Source organism: Podarcis erhardii, assembly GCF_964252035.2.
Source record: "Podarcis erhardii genome assembly, chromosome: 2".
NCBI classification, from domain to species: Eukaryota; Metazoa; Chordata; class Lepidosauria; order Squamata; family Lacertidae; genus Podarcis; species Podarcis erhardii.
Window position 1 is genome coordinate 121,088,470 of NC_138498.1, and position 22,094 is coordinate 121,110,563.

Consider the following 22,094-nt stretch of genomic DNA (forward strand, 5'->3'; position numbering starts at 1 on the left):
GCTTCCTTACTGGGGCATCTGGGTGGCCACTGCGAGACAGCCATGCTGGACTCGATGGGCCCCTTTGGGGTGAACCAGCAGCCCACCTCTTCTCCTGTGTCCCTCTATCTAGTGGCAGGGGGTTCCAGCGGTTCACTGTGTGCCTTGTAAAGAAATGCTCAGTGCTGCAACTAGGGCTGAACCTCAGGGTTGAAGTCAAAACGGGGGGAGAGAGAGAGAGAGAGAGAGAGAAATGACCACACAGAGAAGCGCTGCAGGTGCTGGGAGACTGACAAACAGGCCGGAGCCCACCAGCTTGCCACAATTTCCTTTCCCCATGTGGTTTTTAAAAGGGCATTTTATATCTCTACATATCTCTGCTTCCTTCTCTCGTCCTACTGGCCCCAACATGAGTTTCTTTCCCCCTGCCTGGGACCCTCTTAAGTCTGCAGGCCCAGGGGAGTTGGGGGTCAGGGAGGCCCCCTTTGCCCAGCCAGCAAGACCCGGGGGCTGCCCAGCCTCTTCTGGAAGGCCCTGAGCCAAGGCTGGGTGCTTGGCCCAGAGAGTGCTTGGCCCACATCCCACTGCCAGAAGCCTGAACGCTTGAAACCTGAGCTAAGCATGGGACACACGCAGAAGCTGCTGCCTTTTCCAAGAAATCAGGAGAGAGACAAGTAGTGGCCGCTCCTTGCCCAGCTACAAGGAAGCTTTGGACTTAAGGGGGGGGGGGCTGTGAAGTCGGAAGGTAAAGAATTATTTGGGAGTTCTCTATTTCCCAAGCTGCGTGATCTCTATCATCCCTATTTCCCCTTGTCTGATGCCAAAAAGAGAGAGAGAGAGACATTATCCTAGCAGAACTGAATGATAGTTGTATATAATAAACAAATGGAATAAATATACTAGAAGAATATACAGTAAAAGTTATAAAACAAACTGCGACAAAATTAAGACAATAAAAAAGTACAATCTGAATGATTGGAAATTTATTTCAGAAGACTTTATTAGATAAGACAGAATGTTATAACCATTATTCATTTCTTATTGTTAACTCTCTTTTTATTTTTATTATTTTTTAATCTTTTTTCTTTTATAATTTTGTTTTGTTGTGTTTAGTTTTGTTTGCCCAGGAGGACTCCCCTGAGTGAGTGCTTGAGGGTCCTGCTCTTGCCACTTACCATCTGGCCTGGGGCGGGGCCTGAAGCCTCACAAGGACTGCGTGCTGCTTGCTGCCTGCTGCCCAGGAGGACTCCCCTGAGTGAGTGCCTGAGGGCCCTGCTCCTTCCTGCCACTTACCATCTGGCCCAGGGCGGGGCCTGACAGGCCTCACTAGGACAGTGTTACTGCAGGAGGGGCACAGAGTGTTTTTAAAATGTTTTAAAAAAATTTCTTTTGGATTTTTTGTATGTGGGGGGTGGGGGTGGGATGGAAGGTTGGTTGGGTTTGGGGAATTATTTTTTTATTTTGATGTTCTTGTAATTTTTACATTTTTTGTTTGTATTGTTTTATTGGTTTTGTTTGTTTGTATAAGTTGTTATTTTGTTCTTAGGGGGAGGGGTCAGGGCTGCCGGGGAGTGGGCCCCAGCCCACAAAATGGCTGGGGCATGTTCCACAGAGGGGAATGCACTGGGACAACCGATCTCAGTGATCACGGGTAGGAGGAGGAGTTACGCTAAGACCAGACCATGTCATTACAGAGGAGGCAGGTTTAGTCGTTGTCTGAGGACTATTCCTGCCTCCGGGTCTGGTCCTGACCGGATGGATACTAGAATCAGCAAGGGATACCCACATGACCTGAAAGTGTTGCTGTGCAATGCCAGGTCAATGATTCATAAGACCACTGCCATCCATGACTTGATCATGGATGGAGGATTTGATCTGGCATGTGTAACAGAGACTTGGTTGGATGAAGCAGATGGGCCTGTCCTTGCCGCTGCTTGCCCACCAGGTTTCTCTTACGCACAGCAACCCAGGTCATGTGGGCGGGGAGGGGGGGTTGCAGTGATTTTTAGGAAGTCATTAGTCTGCACCAGGCGCCCTATTGGGAAGACCCAGTTTTCTGAGTGCATGTTCTGGAAGTTGGGCAATAGGGGCAGTACAGGATTCCTATTGGTGTACCGACCTCCCCACTGCACCAAGGATTCCCTGCCCGAGCTGCTTCAGGTCGTGGCGGATATGCTCCTGGAGACACCTAGCTTGGTTGTCCTGGGGGATTTTAACATCCATGCCGACACGACCTTACAAGGGGCCGCTCGGGACTTCGTGGAAAGCATGGCCTCCATGGGGCTGTCCCTGAATAAGTCTGGCCCAACTCATAGCCACGGACATGCCTTAGACTTGGTGTTTACCTCTACGGATGCTGGTGATCTGACATTAACTAAAAGCGAAACAAAAGAAGTGCCATGGTCAGATCACTTCCTGGTGCAACTGGACTTCTCCGCAACCCTTCCCCTCCGCAGGGAGGTGGGACCGATTCGGATGGTCCGCCCCCGCCACTTAATGGATCCAATTGGCTTCCAGAGAGTGGTAGGGGATGCTTTATCCCAAGTTGATGGCCTTTCAGCTGATTCCCTGGTGGCCCGCTGGAATGCGGAGTTAACCAGGGCTATTGACTGTCTGGCTCCGAAGCGCCCTCTCCGATTGCATGGAGCCCGGACAGCCCCGTGGTTTTCCCCGGAGCTGAGGGTGATGAAACAATCGTTGAGACGGCTAGAGCGCCGGTGGCGGAAAACTCATTCTGAATCAGACCGGACACGGGTTAGAGCTCAACGTCGAGCCTACCAAGTGGCAATGGCGACGGCGAAGAGGGCCTTCTTCACCGCCTCCATTGCATCTGCAGAAAACAGCAGCAGGAGACTTTTTCAGGTGGTTCGCAATCTATCAGAACCACCTGTACCACCGGGGCCTGGTAGGGACCCCAAGATCTCCTGCAATGCTTTTGCAAAGTTTTTTGCAGATAAAATCGCTCAGATTCAGAAGGAGGTAGACTCCACCGTGGGAGCAGGGCCAGGGCGGGAGAGTGCTAGAGTTCTGTCTGGTCCTGTTACATGGGATCAATTCCAATCTGTTACCTCCGAGGATGTGGACAGGCTGCTTGGACGAGTGAAACCGACCACCTGTCTCTTTGATCCTTGCCCATCCTGGCTGATAAAAGCGAGCCGGGAAGGGCTGGGCGATGGGATCTGCGGGGTGGTGAATGCTTCCCTCTGTGAGGGAGCCTTCCCAGACCCGCTGAAAGAGGCGGTCATTAAACCGCTTCTTAAAAAAACATCTTTAGACCCGGCCAATTTGGCCAACTATTGCCCAGTCTCAAATCTGCCATTCTTGGGCAAGGTGATTGAGCGGGTGGTTGCTGAACAACTCCAAGCACGCCTGGAGGAAACGGACCATTTAGATCCCTTCCAATCGGGATTCAGGCCTCATCATGGGACTGAAACTGCCTTGGTCGCGCTGGTTGATGATCTCCGGCGGGCTAGGGACAAAGGTGAGAGCTGTTTCCTAGTTCTGCTGGATCTCTCAGCGGCCTTTGACACCATCGACCATAACATCCTTATGGACCGTCTAGAGGGGCTGGGAGCTGGGGGCACTGTTATACAGTGGTTCCGCTCCTTCCTCCTGGGCCGTGTCCAGAAGGTGGTGGTGGGGGGTGAGTGTTCAGACCCCTGGGCTCTCACTTGTGGGGTGCCTCAGGGTTCTGTCCTCTCCCCCATGCTTTTTAATATCTATATGAAGCCGCTGGGAGAGATCATCAGGGGGTTTGGACTGGGTGTTCATCAGTATGCAGATGACACCCAGCTCTACCTCTCCTTTAAATCAGAACCAGTGAAGGCGGTGAAGGCCCTGTGTGAGTGCCTGGAGGCGGTTGGAGGTTGGATGGCGGCTAACAGATTGAGGTTGAATCCTGACAAGACAGAAGTACTGTTTTTGGGGGACAGGAGGCGGGCAGGTGTGGAGGATTCCCTGGTCCTGAATGGGGTAACGGTGCCCCTGAAGGACCAGGTGCGCAGCCTGGGAGTCATTTTGGACTCACAGCTGTCCATGGAGGCGCAGATTAACTCTGTGTCCAGGGCAGCTGTCTACCAGCTCCACCTGGTATGCAGGCTAAGACCCTACCTCCCCGCGGACTGTCTCGCCAGAGTGGTGCATGCTCTAGTTATCTCATGCTTGGACTACTGCAATGCGCTCTACGTGGGGCTACCTTTGAAGGTGACCCGGAAACTGCAATTAATCCAGAATGCGGCAGCTAGACTGGTGACTGGGAGTGGCCGCCGGGACCACATAACACCGGTTCTGAGAGATCTGCATTGGCTCCCAGTACGTTTCCGAGCACGATTCAAAGTGTTGGTGCTGACCTTTAAAGCCCTAAACGGCCTCGGTCCTGTATACCTGAAGGAGCGTCTCCACCCCCATCGTTCAGCCCGGACACTGAGATCCAGCGCCGAGGGCCTTCTGGCGGTTCCCTCATTGCGAGAAGTGAGGCTACAGGGAACCAGACAGAGGGCCTTCTCGGTAGTGGCGCCCGCCCTGTGGAACGCCCTCCCATCAGATGTCAAAGAGATAAAGAATTACCTGACGTTCAGAAGACATCTTAAGGCAGCCCTGTTCAGGGATGTTTTTAATATGTAATGCTGTATTGTTTTTAATACTGATTGGGAGCCGCCCAGAGTGGCTGGGGAAACTCAGCCAGATGGGCGGGGTATAAATAATAAATTATTATTATTATTATTATTATTATTGTAACTATTTGTAACATATATGTAAGCTGATATTTTAAATCAATAAAGACAAATTTAAAAAAAAAGGAATCTTGTCCAGCTCAGAGACTGGGGTGCTGTGTGACAGTATATTCAAAGCATATATGAAGAAAACAGCCCCCATAATCATTTGCAGAAAGGGGGAGACTGTGGGGCAGTTGGACCAGCATCTAAAGTCAGTGATGGGCTGGATGAGGGTCAAGAAACTGAACCTCCCTCCCCAAACAAGGCACAAATGCTGCTCAGGGAGATGCCATTCGCCCCGTCCTAAACTTCGACAAACGTGACAGATAGTTCACATTTTGTTCTGTTGCTGCAGAATATCTCCTGGATGCCTTTAGAAGAGGTTGAGATTAATTCATGGAGGAGGAGGAGGGGGCTATGGATGCCCCCCAGCCAAGATGGCTCCGCTCTTGCTCCCCCTTTGGAGGCAGCCATGCTTCCGGATCCCCCTTTCTGGAAGCCCCAGGAGGAGGGCAGAGTGGGGCTCTGGCGCTCAGGGCCTGTTTTGGGGCTTCCCAGAAGAGGAGGCATCATCCAGTCGGCCATTGTGAGGATGGGAGGCTGGACTCGAGGGGCTTTGGCCGGATCCAGCACCCAGGCTCTTCTTCTTGCTTCCCCTGTTAAAGTGACTCTCTCAGAGTCCGTTCTCTTCTTGGCCATTATTCACAGCAACAATTTGTGGTTGCAAGATGAGCCCCTGTGAAGAAGGAGGCTGGCTGTTTTGAGGGGGGCTCTCCAGGACCCACTTTGGGGACTCAATGGGCTCAGTCACCTCAGAGATGTCTTAAGCTTCACTTTTCACCTGCTCCATCCAGTTTTTCTGGACAGGGATATGTCTTCCCACAAGGATCCATGTTCTGCTCACCTCCTGACAAGATTATTGTAATATATGTTGTTTTTCCCAATACAGTAGGGAGGCTTCAGCTGCTACAAGATAAACCTGACAGGATTTTCACTGTCACAGCTCGTTTAGGGCCAAATCTCACCGTGGCCAAAAGACCCTCTGCCTGTTTGACTGGTTCTGAGTTCAATTCAAAGGGCTAGTCTTGTTTTAGAAAGTCCTCGGTGGCTTGAGGCTCCTTCTCCTCCCCTGCTCTCCTCTGTGGAGACTTTTCTCCCTCTCCTTTCTCTTATTTATGGAGGTGCAGTGGGCGACAACAATTAACGGCCAGGAGGAAAATGTTTTGTTCTTCACAGACTTTTTAAAAAGTTTACAGGACTTTAGACATTATTTTTTTCCTGTTCTTGATATCGTGTGGAAACAGCAATGAGTCTTCTTTCCCCTTAAAGGCTAACAAATACAATACTGTATGGAGTCTAACAAATAGATGGCATAAGAAACGTCCTTGGTATTGTTACGGCAAAAATCCAGGTGCGGAATTACCCTTGCCACCCGGCTCGTCGGACGGAGTCCGCGGGTCCTAGCGGAGAAATGAGCTCAGCCGGAGACAGGAGCAATAAACGGAGATCCAAAGTTTATTGCGCAACAGGTTCAAAATGGCATTGAACCCCGATAATGGGGCGACATAAACTTTTAAAAGTTCCCTCCAAGTCCCAGAATACAGTGCAGAAGACGTCACGAATGCATCACAGAAAGGTGGGGTTACACAGATCAGCACTTCAGTACAGTGGGTGGGGGTTTACATAGATCAGCAGTTCAGTAATGTAGGGGTAGCATGGATCAGCAGTTCCGTAACGTAGAAGTAGCATGGATCAGCAGTTCCGTAACGTAGAAGTAGCATGGATCAGCAGTTCCGTAATGTAGGGGTAGCGGAAAGAAAGAAATATGCATAAACGTTTCCTGAGTACAGGTGATGGCAAGACAATGGCGGAGATATGCATCGCCCATCACCTGGCATTGCCCGGAGAAAGGGCTTGACGGAATGATTTGATCAGATTAGGGTCTTCCTGAGTACGTGACCTGCCGCTCAGGGGATTATGGCAGTGAGGCGGCAGCATGGAGTCCAGAGGGGAGAGAGTAGAATGATGTCAAAACGGATAAAATCGGAGCTTTGGCTGATTTTATATCATTTTCCGGAGGTTTCGGCCGCCTCGCCGGCCAAGTGTATATTGTATATTGGAAACGGAAACAAATGGATACATTGTAACCTGACTTTGACAGTTTTACGAGGTTGCTGGAGGTCGCTGGTTTCGGTTCCATTGTTCTCGCAGCGGGGAGCCGTCATCAGCTCGTCAGGAGGTTAAATGAGGCGTGCAAGAGCTCTCTGGGCTAGCTGCTGCAGGGGAATGCACGCTCTTGATTGGCTGAGGCGCAGCCATTATAGTCAATGGAGGATGTAGTTCGACACGGTCAACCCGTGAATAAAATAGGGCGAAGGAAAAGCATAGAAAAGAAGGGCTTATTTCGCCCGTATATGAAAGGAAGAATATTGTTTCATAAGGTCAAGGGGTAGAGTGTGGTGCAGGGGTATAGTGTGGTGCTTGTGCGACAGTGTGGGGGTTTCAGGAACTGGGCACCGTCGAGGTCATCGCCTCGGGCCCGCTTTCCAGAGGAGGAGGAGGTGGAGAGGAAAGGTACCCCCCCCCCTCCTTCCGTATCAGTCCCCCATTCGGAGATAGATTTGCATTAAAGTTCTGTAAGAACTTGCAAATCCTTTCTCCGCACCCTATACCCCTGTGATTTCGTACTCCCCTTCCCCCAGGTGTCTCATTTGCACATATTCGGGGAAGACGGGGGCGCTGTGAGAACGAGAGTAGGCTCGGAGAGTAAGAGGGGTGGATGGAGCAGGACAGCGGAGAAGAGAGCAGCAAGGAGAGACACAGTGTATAGCACAGCAGAGCACAGAGATGCAAAGGGCAATAATAAGGGCAGTAAGCAATATCACCTTAAGCAGCTGCCGGAGCCATCCGAGCTTGGGTAACCATCCCCATAAGTCTATGTCGGACAGTCCTTCATGTCGTATCTCATCCAGCTTTCCTGCCAGTTCGTGAATATTGTTTAGATGTCCGGTGATATTCAGAGTCTGATCAGTCACGTATGTACAGCACTCAGTGCCTATTAGGGCACATGTCCCTCCTTGACTGGACAGGAGAAAGTCCGTCGCAATCCTGGTCTGTAAACTAAGTTGTCTCACCTCTGACAGCTCTGACATCAAAGAATCCGTGATTTGGGTTGCCTCTTGCATGAACTTTAGAAGGATGTCAGTAAGCCGGAGGATGTCCACATGATTAGAGCCGGCCCCATAGGCGGGGAAGAGTGCTCGACCGACAGTCTCCCCATTAGCAGCGACATCGGACAGATCTGACAGCTCCTTCTGTTCTCTCTTATTCCTCTGTCTTCCAGGGGGTAGGTGTGGGACTACCCTTATACCGGGGACAATGTACCCGACAAAGCAGGAACCAGACATATGTGGGCTCACCCAGGTGTATGCGCGATGGCCACATATCCAGAATAGGCCGCTGAGGTAGGATTCCATCCGTCCGGACGCAAAGGCAAGCAATAGCATGGAGTCAGCGGGCTGAGGCTGCCAGGTTGGAGGGTGTCCGATAACGGCAGTCCAAGCAAGGGTGAGATTTGGGAATGTGTGGGATCCGGTCATATCAGTAACGGTGACATGGCCGGTGGGTAAGAGTTCTATGTTGGAGGTGCAGGTGCTGGACCCAATGAAAGTCCCTTCTCCGGTGAAAATGCGACACAGGGGTCCCTTTGTAGGGCCAGTAAGGTAGAGGTATTGGTGGGTCAGGTTCAGGGCAGTCAAGTTCCAAGAAGCGACGTCTCCGGACCGGAACTGTTCAGTGGTCACAGGTACCGGAACAAGGGGAAGACTTTGCTGGAGATGGCTGGGTGCGTGTGCACATATCCAGCACTCCGGATAAGGTGCTTCTTTAGCCACCTGGCCAAGAAGTTTGATGTAAGAGTTCTGTTCCCAAGAGGATAGGAGATCCTCCCCCGGAAGGGCGGGATCTATGCCGAGCTGGCGAGGTGCCGTGCCGACTGGATGAAGTGGGTCGGTGGTATTGAGGAGTCGCCTGTCCTTGGCTATGCCCCCGCACCTCAGAGGACCAACGTTATCCCAAGTGGGAGAGCGTGAGGGATGCGCCGGATGATACCACCCTTCTAAATACTCTGCCCCTCTCCAGTCGTGGGTGACCCCAAGGTTCCAGAGACAGCAAAATCCTCTCAGGCAAAGTCCTTGTAGTTGGGGTTTTCGGGGTTTTGGGGTCATGAGGAGGCATTGGAATCCGAAAATGAAGTTATCAGAGGGGTTTGTCGAGTCGGTGTAAGATGAAACGGCCCCTCCGTTTTCGACTTCGGTCCAATTTGGGTTCCTCAGGAGTTCGCCGTTGCCATAAAGGAAATGAGTTCCGTTCCTACAGGTGAGGCGGTAGTAGGAATGGTCAAGGGTAACTGCTGCTGACCCAATTCGATGTACACATCTGTCTCGGATGAAAAGTTCCCAGTAATCGTTGTCAGTTAACCGGGGTACCAAGGAATGGCGTAACAATGTCCGGGACTCTGGGAGGCAAAAGTCAAAGTCCCCCATTCGTGCGGGATTTAACTTCCCACCGGTTTCGACTCTATGGTAGTCCATAAAATGGTAATCCGTATCTAATCCGGTGCAATGATCCATGGGTGTAGCTGGAGATCGGGCCAAAGTTCCATAAACGATAGAGATGAAATAGAGGTTCATAATCAAAGTGAGGGAATGGCGAGGCATTGTCAAAGGGGAAGAGTTATCAAAAGCGCGTCGTCAAGAGGACTGTCGAGCTGTCAAAGGAGCTGTCAAAGGCGCGCTGTCAAAGGAGCTGTCAAAGGCGCGCTGTCAAAGGAGCTGTCAAAGGCGCGCTGTCAAAGGAGCTGTCAAAGGCGCGCTGTCAAAGGAGCTGTCAAAGGCGCGCTGTCAAAGGAGCTGTCAAAGGCGCGCTGTCAAAGGAGCTGTCAAAGGCGCGCTGTCAAAGGAGCTGTCAAAGGCGCGCTGTCAAAGGAGCTGTCAAAGGCGCGCTGTCAAAGGAGCTGTCAAAGGCGCGCTGTCAAAGGAGCTGTCAAAGGCGCGCTGTCAAAGGAGCTGTCAAAGGCGCGCTGTCAAAGGAGCTGTCAAAGGCGCGCTGTCAAAGGAGCTGTCAAAGGCGCGCTGTCAAAGGAGCTGTCAAAGGCGCGCTGTCAAAGGAGCTGTCAAAGGCGCGCTGTCAAAGGAGCTGTCAAAGGCGCGCTGTCAAAGGAGCTGTCAAAGGCGCGCTGTCAAAGGAGCTGTCAAAGGCGCGCTGTCAAAGGAGCTGTCAAAGGCGCGCTGTCAAAGGAGCTGTCAAAGGCGCGCTGTCAAAGGAGCTGTCAAAGGCGCGCTGTCAAAGGAGCTGTCAAAGGCGCGCTGTCAAAGGAGCTGTCAAAGGCGCGCTGTCAAAGGAGCTGTCAAAGGCGCGCTGTCAAAGGAGCTGTCAAAGGCGCGCTGTCAAAGGAGCTGTCAAAGGCGCGCTGTCAAAGGAGCTGTCAAAGGCGCGCTGTCAAAGGAGCTGTCAAAGGCGCGCTGTCAAAGGAGCTGTCAAAGGCGTTTCAAGCGCAGTTTAATAGTGTCGGGATCTGGGACGATCTCGGATGTCCAATTGGGTGGAACTGTGTCTGGTCCGGTCTGTTGGGCCCGATTTTGGCCCCGATCTGGTCCGGTCTGTTGGGCCCGATTCTGGCCCCGATCTGGTCCGGTCTGTTGGGCCCGATTCCGGCCCCGATCTGGTCCGGTCTGTTGGGCCCGATTCTGGCCCCGATCTGGTCCGGTCTGTTGGTCGTCGTCGTCGTCGATGTATGAAGTTGGTGGAGTGGGAGGGGTCGAAAAGGTGAAGTCGTCGCCGACGTCTTCCTCCGTCTCCGTGGGGGGTGGCGATGACTTACACCTGGTGTGATGTAACCATGAGTGTTTCTCACCTACTTTCACGGCGGTTGGCGATGTCAGGAGGATTTGGTAGGGGCCTTCCCACGCTGGTTGAAGGGGTGCCTTCTGATAGACCTTGACAAGGATCCAATCGCCTGGTTCGAAGGAGTGGGCTTGGACGTCGATGGGCAGGTTTTGTCCTTCGATGGCCGCGTAGTGGTGGAGACGTTGTAGCTGTGTCTGGAGCTGAATAACATAGTTAGTGAGCTCTGCTTCTCCTAGTTCAAGTTCTGAGAGTGGAAATAAAGTGTTGTAAATGGGAGGAGGTCTCCCAAATAAAAGTTCATATGGAGATAGTTTCAATGGTCCAGTTGGGGCACTCCGTATATTGTGGAGAACTAGTGGAAGTGCGTTTACCCATTTCAGTCCAGTGAGTTTGCATAGCTTTCCTAATTGTGTTTTAACTTCCTGGTTCATGCGCTCTACTTGGCCTGAAGACTGTGGGTGATAAGGTGTATGAAGGTCCCATTTTATTTGTAGGGCTTTGGCCACCAGTTGTACTATTTGAGCTGTGAAATGGGTTCCTCGGTCGCTGTCTAGTCGACGGGGTACCCCAAATCGAGGGATAATGTCCTGTAGGAGGGCCCTGGCCACTACAGAGGCGGTGGGTTTCTTGCAGGGAAATCCCTCTACCCAGGAGGAGAGTTTATCGACTATGATCAAGGCGTGTTTGAAACCCTGACAGTGTGGCAAGTCGATAAAATCTAATTGCAGACTTTCGAAAGGGACGAATGCCCATAGCCTGGCTCCTGGCGGTGCTCTGGGTTGTCGTTTGGGGTTAAAGGAGCTGCAGGTAACACAGTTCTTTGACGCGGTCGTGGCTGCGACTGCAAGTCCGGGAGCGTACCAGGACCTTTTAACATGTTCTATCAGTCTCCCTTTTCCCCAGTGTGTACGTTGATGGAGGACCCTCACTAATTTTGGAACCCAGGCCTTTGGAAGGACAGTTCTGCCATCAGGGAGAACCCAAACGTCATTTTGTTCGATTGCGCCCACAGAGCGCCAGAGAGTCTTTTCTTCTTCGGGGGCTTCTTTGTAAATTTGTGTGGGATCTATGTTGAGCGGGATTTGTAAGGCTTGGAATTCTGACTCGTTGTTAGGGGGGCGGAGTGCGGCTGATTGGGCTGCTCTATCAGCTCGCCTGTTACCCCTCGAGATAGGGTCTTTACCACGGGTGTGAGCCTTACAATGGACCACTGCGATTGCGGTAGGTAGGTGGATAGCAGTCAGTAGTCTCTCTACCAAGGCGGAGTGTGAAATTTTAGAACCCGCAGCGGTTAGGAAGCCTCTTTGTAACCATATCTGCCCAGTTGTATGGACTAGTCCGAAACAGTATTTACTGTCGGTGTAGATTGTAGTTCGCTTGCCTTCACTGATTTCACAGGCACGTATGAGTGCTATTAACTCTGCAGCTTGGGCACTGTATTGCGGGTTTATCGGATTAGATTCTACCACTTCAAAGTCCGTGACTACAGCGTACCCTGTTTTCCTTTCCCCTTCTACAACTTTTGAACTACCGTCTGTATAGAGTATTAAGTCTGGGTTCTCTAAGGGTAGGTGATCTAGGTCTTCTCTGGGTTTCTCGGCTTGGCGAACTATGGTCGCGCAGTCATGGTGTGGGGTTCCATCCTCGGGAAGAGGAAGAAGGGTGGCTGGATTGAGGGAGTTAACTCTCTTTATAGTGACGTTTGATGGTGTTAGTAGAAGAGCTTCATACTTATTTAGTCGAGAGTTTGAAAAATGATGACAGCCTCTCAGAGTTAATAGGGTGGAGACGGAGTGGGGCACATGGACGGTGATTTCATGTCCCAGGACTGTTTCCTGAGCCTTTTCAAGGAGGATCGCGGCGGCGGCTATGGCTCTTAGGCAGCTTACTGCCCCTTTTGCGGTGGTGTCTAATTGGAGACTATAGTATGCTACGGGTCTTTCTTGGTCTCGGAAAGGCTGGGTCAATACCCCTGAGGCTACCCCCATTTGCTCATGGATAAACAAGTTAAATGGGATCCTGTAGTCGGGTAAGCCTAGGGCAGGGGCGGACCTCAACTCTCGTTTTAATCGTTCAAAAGATTTGTATGCCTCTTCTTCCCAGACTAGGGTGTCTGGATGATCTTGGCGGGTCATTGCGGATAGTGGTTTTGTTATTTCGCTATAACCCGCGATCCAGGCTCTGCAGAAGCCAGCCATTCCTAAAAATCCTCGAAGTTGTCGTTTAGTTTTTGGAAGGGGAATTTTTGTGACTGCTTCGATCCTATCGGTTGCTAAGCTTCGGGTGCCTACTCCTAGGATATGCCCGAGGTACTTAACTTCTTGTTTGCAGTATTGCAACTTTTTTGGTGATACTTTATGTCCCTTTCTGGCTAATTCCGAAAGGAGATGCTTGGTGTCTTTTTTACATGCTTCCTCACTGGTGGAACAAAGGAGGAGGTCATCTACGTAAAGCAAGAGGGCGGAGCTTGCTGGGAGATGGATATCCTGTAAATCCTGGTGTAAGATGGCCGAAAATATTGCAGGTGATTCTACATATCCCTGGGGTAATCTTGTCCAAGTTAATTGACTGGGTCCCCAGGTAAAAGCGAAAAGGAATTGGCTAGCTGGGTCCAGAGGAATACTAAAGAAAGCGGAACACAGGTCTGCAGCAGTGTACCACTTGGTTTCTGCTGGAATGGCGTTCAAGAGGGAGTTTGGGTTGCCCACTACTGGATGGCGGGGTATCACGAATTGGTTCACCAGCCTCAAGTCCTGTACAAAACGGTATCGAACTGGGGCGCCCTCTGTCGATGGTTTCTTTACTGGGAGTACCGGAGTATTACATGGGGATGCACAGGGGATCAAGATACCTTTCTCTAGGAAGTCTTCTATCATAGGAGTTAGTCCCTCGATGGCTTCCTTGGGCAATGGATATTGTTTAGTACATGGGAAAGGCAAATCAGTTCTGTAGGTGATTTTTACTGGGGCTGCCGACAATAGGAGACCTACTGAGGTTGACTCAGTGCCCCATAGAGAGGAGGGCAAGTCACTTTCCAGTTCGGGAGGGAGTTCCGGAAATTGTCTGTCAGTTTTTACTTCTTCAATTATCCCTTGGAAAGCGGGAATGGATTCTTCTGGCATGTATAAGTAGATGCCCTCTTCGGAGCATTTGATGGTTGCATTTAATTTACAAAGTAGGTCCCTTCCTAAGAGGTTTACTGGGCTGCTCGTTAAAAGGAAGGTATGTTCAGCCAGTAGGGGTCCGAGGGTGACTTTGGTTGGACGTGATAATGGACAAGTACGGGGTATCCCATCTAGACCCATGACTTTCCTTGTCTCCAAACTTGGTTCCAAGTGGCTATCAGTTAAGGTGGAGTAGGTAGCTCCGGTGTCTAATAGACACTGGTATGGATGGCCGTCTATTTCAATAGTACAAAATGGTTCTTCGGAGGACAACGTTAGAATTGGGCAGATTGTTTGGGTTTGATTGGGATCCCCTTCTAATTGTCAATAATTCTCTTGGTCATCTGGAGGGGGTTGGTTAGGGGGGTGTAGGGGAGGTGTTGTAGCGTTCGTCCACGGGTGTGTGGATGTAGCGATTGCGGGCATTTGGGTCCTTGGTCCCGGTAGGGGTCTTTGGTTTTGAGTAGGGGCATTTGAAGGCGGCGGTTGTTTGTAGGGGGCAGGAGCCGCCTGAGGGTTATAGGCGACGGGCGGTGGGTTCCCATATCTATGGGTTGCGTTAGGATGCGGTGTAGCGTAAACCGTGTTATTAAGGTAGGGGCAAAACCTTCTAATGTGTCCCTCTTCTTGACAATAAAAGCATCCGCTGGTAGTAGGTCCCCAGGGTCTATGGGGATTGGAAGACCCTCCTCCTCGTGTTCCCTTTCCTCGGGCGAAACCCCTGCCCCTGTTAGAGTTTAATTCCATGCTGAGGGCAAGGACTCGTTCAACTTCAGGTTTGGGATCTTTTTTCTTCCTCTCGTCTCGTGAGTTATATATTGATTTAGCGATGGAGAGGATTTCGCTGATGCTCTTTCCATCGTATCCTATTTGCAAGTTTAGGGCTTTCCTAATATCAGGGCAAGCTTGATCTTTAAAGAAGCCTTTCACTATTACTTCGTGCTGCGAGTTCTCTGGATCTATTCCTCCCCAGGTCTTTATGGCGGACACCAATCTCGTATAATAATCAGACGGGTGTTCATTTGCCCCTTGAAGCACGGTCTGGACTTTCGTCCAATTGACGGTGCGTTGTCCGGCGGCCTTAATGCCGTCCAAAATCGCCTTTTTAAACAAATTTAGGCACCATATCCCATTTGTAGTGTTGTAGTCCCATGTTGGTTCGGTGCGGAGGCATTGGGCCGTGAGTGCTTCTAGACCTGCCGGGCGACCTGTCTGGTAATCTGGGAGTTCAATCGCTTCGCCAGCTTTGGTTAAAATGTCCGCTTTCTCGGCTTCATTGAAAAGCGCGTTCAAAAGAACATGAACGTCTGGCCAGGTCGGTTTATGGGTCGAAAATATCGCGCTGACCTGGCGGTGACATTTATCCGGGTCGTCTCTTAATGATGGCATTTGATTCGACCAGGTTACTAAATCCGCCGTGTAGAATGGTTGGTGGGTATATACCATTCGGGGGGGTCCGTCTGGCTGCAACGGCGGGATTGGCAAAGCCCTTAAGGGCATCTGGACGGCTGTAGAGTCCGGTTGCCTGGACGTTCCCGGGGCCCCTTCAGGTCTGTCTAAGGGGTTTGAGCCTTCTAGGGTGGCATTTTGTATTTCTCTGGTTAAAGAATTGATGTTTTCTGAGATGGCGTTCTGTATCTCTCTTGCTCGTGCTAAGGGGCTAGTGTTTTCTGCGGTAGCACTTTGTCCCTCCCTGGTTCTTGTTAGGGAGTTTAGGTTTTCTGAGGTGGCATTTTGCATCCCTCTGGTTCGTTGTCTGGTCATTATTTGGTTCGCTCCCCCCCGCGCTCCTTGTTCCCCTGTCTCTTCACTGCTATCGTTACCATCCTGGTCATTGCCCTGACCGTTGCTTGGGGCGGATGGAGCGGTTTGTCTGTAGTAGAAGGGAATGAGCGCTTGTTCCACAGAATCATCTATAGGGTGACCTTCGTAAGGGGGCGGCAGGGACGGCCTCCCATGATTTAAGATAGGCAGTTGGTAGGTCGTAGCTCCCTTTGTAACTTGGAGCAATCCTCTGACTGTTTCAAAGGCGGCTAGGTATTCTAGTTGACGGGGTTTTTCTTCTATCAAATAGTTTCTTAGGTATCTCAGGCGGCCTTCATTAAAAGAGCCACTTGTTGGCCAACGCAACTCGGGCTTCGCGGAGGCTGTTCCGGCCGGCCAGGTTTCCCTACATAGATCTTCTAATTTCTGCCTCGATAGCAAGTTGTGCCCGGGAATAGACTTCCAATAAGAGATGACAAACTCAAGAGGGGAGTCGGGGTCTCTCTGGGATTCAGATGGCTTCCTTGAAGCCATCCTCCCGGGGCGAGCCCGCTCTAGTTTGGAAGCTTGGGTACCCATTTTATCCACGCGTGTCTGGGTAAGGAAAGGAGAAGGGAGGTCGTTAGGGGTTGCTTAGGGGTAAGAGGATTTTCAATAAGGGGTTTTGAGAGCTCTTTCTACCTATTCCTTATTTCTTTCTTTCCTATTTTCAATTCCTGGGGTTCCTTTTCCACTCTGCCGAGTCCCGCCCAATCCTCCCTGGGCAATGCCTCCTGGCAACCTCCTACCTATCGTCAATCTCAGGAAGAAGGGGCCCTACTGAACGCCCGCGTAGTGCGGTGCCAGATCGGGTGGTCCCTTGATAGAGTTTCGAACGGAAAATCCCCCTTGCTTTCGGAAGCGGGCTCACGCACGATTCACGTGTTACGTGGCTCGACCGGTGCGGCTGGGATTGATACAGACAGCAAGACCCCTTCCTGCCCCCTCCGTAAGGGCGCTCGGGAAGTTCGGAAAAGAATTCCAGCCCCTTGCTCTCAACTAGGATGTCCGTTGCGGGGAGTCGGCTATCTTTTCAAGCCGGGTCTCTCCGTCTTATTTTCGGACCCTAATTGGTGCGGCTGGCTGGAGAGTTTGGGAGAAGAAGGAGATAGAGCTCAGAACCCCCCTTTTGGGTCGAGCGGTGGTCCACGTTACCTCTCGCCGAACGGACCAAGAGAAGAAGGGTGAGAGAGATCGATAGAGAAGAGGGCAGAGAATTCAGTTGCCAGGAGATTCCAACCCCCTTATCCACCAGTGCACTGGGTTTCTCTACTATACTCACGAGTCTTCAACGTTGATCCCGGGATCGATGAATATGCCGGCTGGATTCCTTTTGCTCCCCGGCTGAACCCCTGGGGCGTTTGATTACCGCCCGGAAGATGGCCGAGGGTCCTAAGGATCTTCCCAGGCAAATGGCCTGGTGCCGGCTGAAGACTTCGGGGCCCCCGGTCAGCAACACGGGAGAACCGCCTTGCCCCACGTTGGGCGCCAAATGTTACGGCAAAAATCCAGGTGCGGAATTACCCTTGCCACCCGGCTCGTCGGACGGAGTCCGCGGGTCCTAGCGGAGAAATGAGCTCAGCCGGAGACAGGAGCAATAAACGGAGATCCAAAGTTTATTGCGCAACAGGTTCAAAATGGCATTGAACCCCGATAATGGGGCGACATAAACTTTTAAAAGTTCCCTCCAAGTCCCAGAATACAGTGCAGAAGACGTCACGAATGCATCACAGAAAGGTGGGGTTACACAGATCAGCACTTCAGTACAGTGGGTGGGGGTTTACATAGATCAGCAGTTCAGTAATGTAGGGGTAGCATGGATCAGCAGTTCCGTAACGTAGAAGTAGCATGGATCAGCAGTTCCGTAACGTAGAAGTAGCATGGATCAGCAGTTCCGTAATGTAGGGGTAGCGGAAAGAAAGAAATATGCATAAACGTTTCCTGAGTACAGGTGATGGCAAGACAATGGCGGAGATATGCATCGCCCATCACCTGGCATTGCCCGGAGAAAGGGCTTGACGGAATGATTTGATCAGATTAGGGTCTTCCTGAGTACGTGACCTGCCGCTCAGGGGATTATGGCAGTGAGGCGGCAGCATGGAGTCCAGAGGGGAGAGAGTAGAATGATGTCAAAACGGATAAAATCGGAGCTTTGGCTGATTTTATATCATTTTCCGGAGGTTTCGGCCGCCTCGCCGGCCAAGTGTATATTGTATATTGGAAACGGAAACAAATGGATACATTGTAACCTGACTTTGACAGTTTTACGAGGTTGCTGGAGGTCGCTGGTTTCGGTTCCATTGTTCTCGCAGCGGGGAGCCGTCATCAGCTCGTCAGGAGGTTAAATGAGGCGTGCAAGAGCTCTCTGGGCTAGCTGCTGCAGGGGAATGCACGCTCTTGATTGGCTGAGGCGCAGCCATTATAGTCAATGGAGGATGTAGTTCGACACGGTCAACCCGTGAATAAAATAGGGCGAAGGAAAAGCATAGAAAAGAAGGGCTTATTTCGCCCGTATATGAAAGGAAGAATATTGTTTCATAAGGTCAAGGGGTAGAGTGTGGTGCAGGGGTATAGTGTGGTGCTTGTGCGACAGTGTGGGGGTTTCAGGAACTGGGCACCGTCGAGGTCATCGCCTCGGGCCCGCTTTCCAGAGGAGGAGGAGGTGGAGAGGAAAGGTACCCCCCCCCCCTCCTTCCGTATCAGTATGTTTCTCCGTTCCAAGCTGGATTGTTTCCCAGGAGACTTTGCCCCCTTCTGCCTCCCTCAGCAACCTCTGAGTCAGGCTGGAAAGTCCCAGGGCAGTTCCCAGAACAAGGCCAGAATGGTTCGGACTCCCTTTTATATGTTTTGTTTTCCTTTTTACTTCTAAGAAAAATAGCAGAGGGTGCAGTAAACATTCTTTGGCGAGTTCCAATAATCTAAATTTCGTTTGCATACCAAGCTAGCAAAGGAATCTCAAGTGACTGCATCTCAGGCTGCTTGACTGACATTTCTCACAGGGATTGAAGAACAGAGGCAGATTTCGCTGAGAAAGTCCTCATCCTCCATTAACACTGGTGTTTGTGTGTGTTTGTTTCCTGCCCTCCCGCTCTCTGCCATGAGACACCTTCCCCCATTTCTCCACAGTCCCATTGTATTTCCTCGTTTTCCCCTTTTTGCGATCCTCCGCTGCCCCCTGCCGGCTGTTTTCTTCCCCAGCTGAAATGGAAATCAGGTGATTTCTAAGAAATCCTTCAAGTCACGGGTTGCAAAAAAAAGATCACGGTTCCCACATATATCACAGATTTGCAATCATTGAAAATGTGTGCAAGACAGTAAGAGCCGTGGCAAAATGATACAGGCAACTCCCCACATGCACGCAACATTCTTGCCCACAACCACAAGGCGTTGTGAGCAGACCCTCCCCAGAGCCCAAAGAGGATGTGTGCTCAGGCCAAGCCAAACACTTCTGCCTTGGAGGGAGGGCAAAATGCCGGATGTGGTTTCCGTGCTTGATCACCATGTGCCAAAGTCAGGAGAGACCAAAGACTGTCCTTCTGAAAGACGTTTCTGGGTACCGATCTCCCTGCCAGGCGGCAATCCTGGAGGGCTGTTGTGGCTTTCGGTTTGTCACTTGTGGGGGAAAGGGGGCATTTCTCAGTGGGGCTTCAACTGTTTAAGGCAGGCCCCACGCTACTTTTTGGGCTGCTAGAGGTGGCCACTAGTCAGTTTGCAAAAATCCAGCCTGAGACTTTTAATAATCTTCAGGCTGCAGGACATGATGTCATTGACCCAGGAAAGAGACGCACCAGCGAAACACCACCATTTTGTTTCCTCTTCTCCTCTGCAGCCTGGCCTTCACAAAATGGCTTCCGTTCTTGGCAGGCAGGCAGGAGGGTGGGGACCTGCCTTGCCCTGCCCCCTTTCCTCCCTTCAGGGGAGAGGCTTGTTCAGGGTGAGGCTGGCCAAGGAAGAAAGGGAAAGCCACAGCAGCTCCCACCATAACACAGCCTGTTTGAGAGGAATTAATATATAGATTTGGCTGTTTGTCGGGTGATGGTTTTGTCCCCCTCACAAGCAGTGACTGGGACTTGTTATGTATTGAAGTTCTCACCCTGGTCACCAGGGTATTGTGTATATAGTTTTCACTCAGGTCCACGTCAGTTAATTTAGGCGGGAAACCCTGGGTTGTTGTTGTTGTTACAATGTGACAGCCGGCTGCCTATAAAAGCAGGCTGGCTGAGCTGTTTGCTGTTCAGTTCAGTTCCAGCTTACTTATAAAGAACCACTTGGAGGAATCGTTGTGTCGTCTGCTTTGTCAACCCACTACTTAATAGGTCTCATCCACTCTTCCACTTCTCCCACCTCTCTTTCTACTGTAGAAACCGGCTGTTCACGGCTGAATCGGAGCAAACGTCAACCAAGTCTTCTGCAGATTGACGTTTGCTCCGATTTAGCAGTAAAGAGTGGATTTTCTGGGGGGGAGCAGCAGGGCAAACAGAACATGGCTCGGGCCAGGGCTTTTTCCAGCCAGAACTCAGTTCCTTCACCTCTCAGGTGGGCACCTTTGCCATCCTAAGAGAATAAGGGCAGCCTTCATGGCGAGTTCCAGCACCCCTTTTTCTAGAAAAATAGCACTCTCCCCAAGTGGCCCTAGAAGGCCTTCACACTCCAAGAGCCCCAGGAAGCTTCAACCACCTCCCAGTGAGACCAGACTCTCCCCAGTGGCACCTGGTTTCGCCACTCTACACAAGTAGTGGCATTATGAAAAGGATGTTGAGATTCCCCCTCTCATTCAAATGCTGGACCCCATCTGGCGAATGTCCTTCTGCTACAATGCCATGGTCCCCCTGACTCACCCGGGAAATATAAATCACCATTTCACCATTTCTTGCAGGGAATCCACTGGGGGCTGGCCATAGTCCGGGCCTGAACACTTTCCACAAGAAATGAAATGCTGTTATGATTGACTGATTTCACAAAATGTATGTGCCGCCTGATGCCTTCTCAACTCACACATTTCAATCAAAGGGGAGGAGGAAGAGATATTCCAACGCTGACATTGACATTGAAAACCATTCATTCTTTTTTTTTTAAAAAAAAAACACTTTTCAGGGATTGTAAATAAGCAACATAAATGCAATATGCAAGGAAAACTCAAGCATTACCTGCATTTCACCAGCAGGCCCTAAAATTCAACAATAAAATCCGTTTTTAAAAATCCCAGTCACAGTGGTAGTGTGGATCTCAAAAGGACACATCTGAGGTGCCAAAGGGCAAGGCAAAGAGGTGTGTTTTTAGCAAACAATAGCAGCTGTAAAGTGAAGGTGTCAAACCCACCTCTGTGCGTGGAGATGCCACCATTTAGGAGCTGCCACAGATAACACTCTTTCCTGGACCACTAGCACCCCAAGCGTCTGTGAGCAGCGGAAGGTCTGGGGCAGCACCGAGATCCACCCTGAATTGCAGTCGGGACAATCTGATTTTGGTGTGGCAGAACTTTCTTCAGGGGAGTGGGAAGGAGGAGGAAGGGGGCACCTTAAGAGACATGAAAACGGAAGGATTTGGGAGCAGGTGTGTGAAATGTAACAGTCAGTGTGCTGGACTAGGAGCTGGGAGACCAGGGTTCAAATTCCCCCTCGTCCATAAAGCTCACTGGGTGACGTTGAGCCAGTCATTGCCTCTCAGCCTAACCTACCTCACAGGGTTGTTGTGGAGAATAAAACGAGTGGAGGAGAACCATTCAGGGTCATAGCTCAGGGCTGGAAACTTGCATGCAGGCAGCTCCAGGTTCAATCCACAGCACCTCCAGGTAGGACCAGGAGGGAACCTTTTATGAAATCCTGGACAGCCACTGCCAGTCAGTGCAGGCAGTGTAGAGCTAGATGGACCAATGGCTCTCTGACTCAGTGCAAGGCAACTTCCTGTCTTCCTCCTGTGACTCTCTCTCTGGGCAGAAGAAACACACTTCCAGTCCCCACCCAAGAATACATCACCCACATCGACTGGATAATGCCTTCAGCAGTATGAAATTCAAGCAGAGGACCAACAAGGTCTGCCCTGCAGGGGCCTCTTCTCCGGCCTGCGGACTGGAGGCACGTCCATTTGCCCTAGGAGTTCCCGCTCTCCTCCTCTGGGTTCAGCACCAACGTCCCGCCTGGTCAGGGCACCTCGGAACAGAGTTGGCAAGGAGGCCGGATGGCTTCTTCCCTGTGTCTGGAGCTCCTGTTAAAATCTGTTTGAGGGTGTTATTGGGTTGTGATTTTATCCTGTGAACCGCCCTGAGGTCTGCGGGTATAGGGCAACAGACAAATTTAATAAATGAGCAATAACAATGCCTGTCACGGGGCAACAAAAACCCCTTTCGCCCAATTCAGTCCGCAGCTGAAAGCACCAAACCTCTTGGGCCACAGTAATTTGGCCCTTTTCCTCACAGTCTCCTTTTGCTGTTCCTTTGGTGGCAGGAAGGCAAGTTTAAGGTCACTTAACAGAGTGTCTTGGGAGGCTGAAATGGTTTTTGACTCCTCGGAGGTCAAATTCCTGTCCC

The 22,094-nt window shown here is 51.1% G+C and overlaps 1 pseudogene across 1 annotated transcript in view; it reads right to left on the reverse strand.

Moving 5' to 3' along the window:
* The window catches only part of LOC309336988 (major histocompatibility complex class I-related gene protein-like), a 38,396-nt pseudogene extending 17,954 nt beyond the window's left edge, over nt 1-20,442 (reverse strand). Inside the window, exon 1 of the transcript XR_014161659.1 lies at nt 20,407-20,442. The product of XR_014161659.1 is annotated as a major histocompatibility complex class I-related gene protein-like (transcript). The remainder of the gene's footprint in view (nt 1-20,406) is intronic.
* Between the last annotated feature and the right edge of the window lie 1,652 nt (nt 20,443-22,094).